Below are 4,286 nucleotides of genomic sequence, written 5' to 3'. Positions count from 1 at the left end.
CACGTTTTTGAACTTTCAGGTGTGGTTGAAAGGATGGTTGGTCTATAGATGGGTGTATTGGGTTTTCTCTGTGGTACTTGACCATTGGTTGAGAGCGAGGAAGGGAGACAAAAATTAGAGAGAGAATGAAATATATTTTATTGTATAATTTATATTATTTTAATGCGTTTTATTGTAAAATAAAAATTGGTATGCTGGGTTTATTGTAAAATGATATTGTATAATTGATAAAGTAGATTTTTGGAATGGTAAAATAAAATAGGATGTAAAATTCGGATGTGAATGCTTTAACCATGAGGCGTTATCATTGGTAACATTTGCCTCTAGTTAATTTATTTTATTTTAGACTAAAATACAAAAGTGACACTTTAAGTTTCACCAAAATTCATTTCAGTCCTCTAACTTTGGTTTTGGTCAATTTATTCCTCTAAGTTTCAAAAATGTTCAATTCAAGCCTTCCACTAACTTTTGTGAATGCTCTACCATTAAGTGCATTTTTTTTCTTCAATTTTTTATATTAAAAAATGCAGAAAACTAATTTGAATTAAAAAAAATTAAGAAATCCCATAACACACAACAAACCCAGCACACAAACAACAAAAAATTTCTTTACATTCATCACAACCAAAAATGGCATCCAAAAATACACAAATTCAAATCAAAGCACAACAAACTCGAACAGTAGGATCTAACGTCAACCATCAATATCTCATACAATTTACGAATTCACTACCTATAATAATGATTATTTATTCGATAATGAAACAATGTTTCTGGGTTTTTCTTTTTTGTGATTCATTTGGTTTTTACAAACAAAATCAGAAATAAGAAAAGATTTAACTAAAAACTGAACTTAAAAACTCAAATCAGATCAAATAGAGAAAGAATCCAAGGAGACCCATATTAGATTGGAGAGAAATAATCCAACAACCTATACCAGATCATAGAGAGAGCTTAACTAGGTTGTTCACCAAATCCAAAAAACTTTTAAATCAACCAAAACATAATAACCCAGCTGTGGATTGGAACTCCAATGAAGGTTTGAAGTCAAACCGAGTTAAGAGAAAGACAACCACCGCCAAGGAACGACAATCAGACAGTGACCAGTGATGAGCAAAAAGCAGCTGACCTTGGTGGTTGGCCATGAATGAAGCTTGGAAAGGAGCTCCTTGGGTACAACCTAGAGACAAAGAGGAGAAAAAGAGAACTAAGTTGATATAATTTCTTATGGATTTTTTAAACGGAGAAATTAACAAAAAAATTTAAAAAAAATATTAAACTAACAGAACAATTACGGAATCAAACGAAATGACTCGATTAAACATTTTTTAAACATATAAGACTAAATTGACCGGATGGAAAGTTAGAAGACTGAATTTTGGTGAAATTTAGAGGGACAGTTTTACCTTTTAGCCTTTATTTTATTTTTTTGAGAAGGACCTCTCCCGTTAGTTGAGAAGGAAAAAAAAAAAAAAAAAAACAAACAAAGCTACTAGAGCAGCATTTGGATAGCGGCTGTGTTTTTGCTTCTGCGTTTTCAGGTCTTTTTCATTATTATTGAGAAGCGCTCCATCACGTCTGTCAGTGGGTCCTACTACCTCCTGACCAACAAAATAAGTGGTGGATAGTGCTTTTCAGTGGGTCCCGTGCATTCTTCACGGGACCCACAAACCTCTTTGTTCACACAAACATTCATTAAAAATGGGTCCCATGACACCATTCATATATTTAAAAATTATTTTACTACCGTATTTTCAGTTTTTAGTAAAATAAGCAATATCTAAATACACACTTAGGTGTGAATTTTTTATTGGTGGTACACTCTTCATGGTAAATGCGTTATTTTGTTCACACACAGAAAACTTCATATATATATATATATATATATATATATATATAGGTTAGGGTTTGTGTCAGATCGCTTTAGTTTGAGTTTACTCACATTTGGGGTTAGATTTAGAGAAGTACATCCGGCTGCTCAACCTTCAACAGGGGGTGTACCATTTACTTTAATTTTTTTTTTCTCAACCTACAGCAGGGTGTAACTTTTATTTTAATTTCTTTCTTTTTCTCATTATTTTTTTTTTTTTGAAACTTTCTTTTTCTCAGTAAGGTGTAGTTTTTCTTCTTCTTGAATTATCCATGTCTACTTTATTTTGGAATTTGGATTTCCTTATCCAAACTTTGCATTCTGTCAAATCGACACGTAATCATAGATCTGGAACCATGAGGCTAGATCCACATGGATCAGGGTCTAATTATTGGATAGTATCTTGTAATCTCATGAATATGCATGGAAACACTTAAAAATATATATACAATAAGATACATAATATAATTTCTATATATATAATTTAAATACTATTAATAGTCATTTTTATATTTTGTTAACTCTTTAAAAAAATTTGTAAGGATATTATTAGATATAAAATGTAAATTGTCCATATATATATTTTTTTAAAAAAAATTATTGTGAAGCACCCTTTTTTTTTAGATTCATTTATTCTAGACTTTTTGGTTTTTGTACTTAATAACTCACTTGAATGAATATTTATGATGTAGTCCTACATTTGATTCTAAAATTAAGAAATAAAACTCTTTAAGAATAAATAATTTATGATACATGGCACAAAATTGGAACTCTAATTTGGAATTCTAATTTGAGTTTCTTTCAACTTCACCTATTATTATATATATAGATATATATATATATATGACTTATAAATTTGAATTTTTTTTTAGTTATATGATTATGTTTTTTACGATTTATTATATTGAATTCATCGTTTTCTACACTAAATTAATAAATTTGGCACAAAAATTTAAAAATTTAGATTAGATAGGACACATGGCACAAAATTAAACTCTAATTGAAATTCAATTTTTATACTAAATTAACTCACTTGACACAAAATTCTAAAATTTGGATTTGATGAGACATATGGCGCAAAATTAGACTCTAATTAAATTCCAATTTGAAACTTAATTGGATTTTCTCTCTGCTTTACCTATTATTATATATATAGATTATGCTAGATTTATACTTTTTTCTTTAATATTTTTTTTCAAATCGGCATATAATCTTAGATCTTGTACATTTATTTCTGTATGTTTAAACTTTTGGCAATCCATGTTGTAGGGGTAAAGTCCCAAGAACATACAATGGGTCTTGGGCCCATATAGAATTCGATCACATCCGAGGAGAAGGTGTGGATACCAAAAGGGCTCTCGGCCCAATTCTTATGGGCCCAAGCTTGTTTAAAAGGCGATCCAAGGAGAAATGTCTCCTCGGACGTGCCAAATATGGCTCAAACACGCCCTCTGCCAGCAATAAAGATTCACCCCAACGAGTGTTAGTAGCAAGGATGAATCCCACAAGGATGAATCCCACAAGCCCGTAAGATGGAAGAAAGTGCATGATGTCAATGGAGGGACTGCAGCTGCCACATTAAATGCATGGCGGCTACTTTTCTGGCCGCATTAATGTGGAAAGGACTTGCGAACAATGTTATCTTGGCTACTACAACTCACAGAAAGATGGGAGAGATGTCCGATGGGACGGGCACTAAAGTGAAGGTCCAGATGATCAACAAGTGTAAGGTTCTGATGACCTCAAAGGGGCTATATAAGAGAGGGGAGTCCCCATGAAGAGGGGGACCGAAAAAAGGAGGAACTTAGAACAGAAGAAGAAGAGAAAGACCATAACCTTTGAATAGAGACAGGGATACACCCTATACGTCTCCTTGGGCCGTATACCTAATGGACATGAAGGAGATTTTCTTATTTTTTTATTGTTGTATGGCCCAAAGTTAACTAGCACGCACTTCGTTAGGGCCTAGTTCTGTAACCCACTCTCTACAAATTCATTATCTAGGGCTCTTTGGGCTAGAACCCCATAACTGTTGGGCCCAGGCCCCGAATCGAGACCCTACAATTGGCGCTGTTTGTGGGAAGAACTCGAGCCTCGACAAGTGAAACCGTTAGAAATGGAAGGATCAGGTCCGTGCCAAACGAGACACGTAGACTCCCAACGGCAAGACAACTTCTTGAACCTCAAAAGGGAGAAAGATCAAGATAAGCAACGAGAGGATAGTGTAAACACCTCCCACACGAGCAGAAGTCGCTCAAGAGGGAAAGGTCTCACATCCCATAAGTGAAATGATCATAGGGCTCTTTGAGCCAGAACCCCATAATTGTTGGGCCCAGGCCCCGAATCGAGACCCTACACATGTAATTGTGTAATTACAATTTATGTTTAATTTGTTCAAATTGAGTTTTATTCTTAA

General features: G+C 33.6%; 1 long non-coding RNA gene across 1 annotated transcript; it reads right to left on the bottom strand.

Moving 5' to 3' along the window:
- Positions 1-663: 663 nt before the first annotated feature.
- On the bottom strand, positions 664-1,512 carry LOC126689668 (uncharacterized). Its single transcript, XR_007644571.1, has 2 exons — positions 1,407-1,512; positions 664-1,180 (listed from the first exon to the last, which is right to left on the bottom strand). It is a non-coding gene; the product is annotated as an uncharacterized LOC126689668 (long non-coding RNA).
- Between the last annotated feature and the right edge of the window lie 2,774 nt (positions 1,513-4,286).

This window comes from Quercus robur, chromosome 6 (assembly GCF_932294415.1).
Source record: "Quercus robur chromosome 6, dhQueRobu3.1, whole genome shotgun sequence".
Classification (NCBI taxonomy): Eukaryota; Viridiplantae; Streptophyta; class Magnoliopsida; order Fagales; family Fagaceae; genus Quercus; species Quercus robur.
The sequence above is the reverse complement of the archived record's forward strand: the minus strand, read 5'-3'. Positions and strand labels throughout refer to the sequence as shown.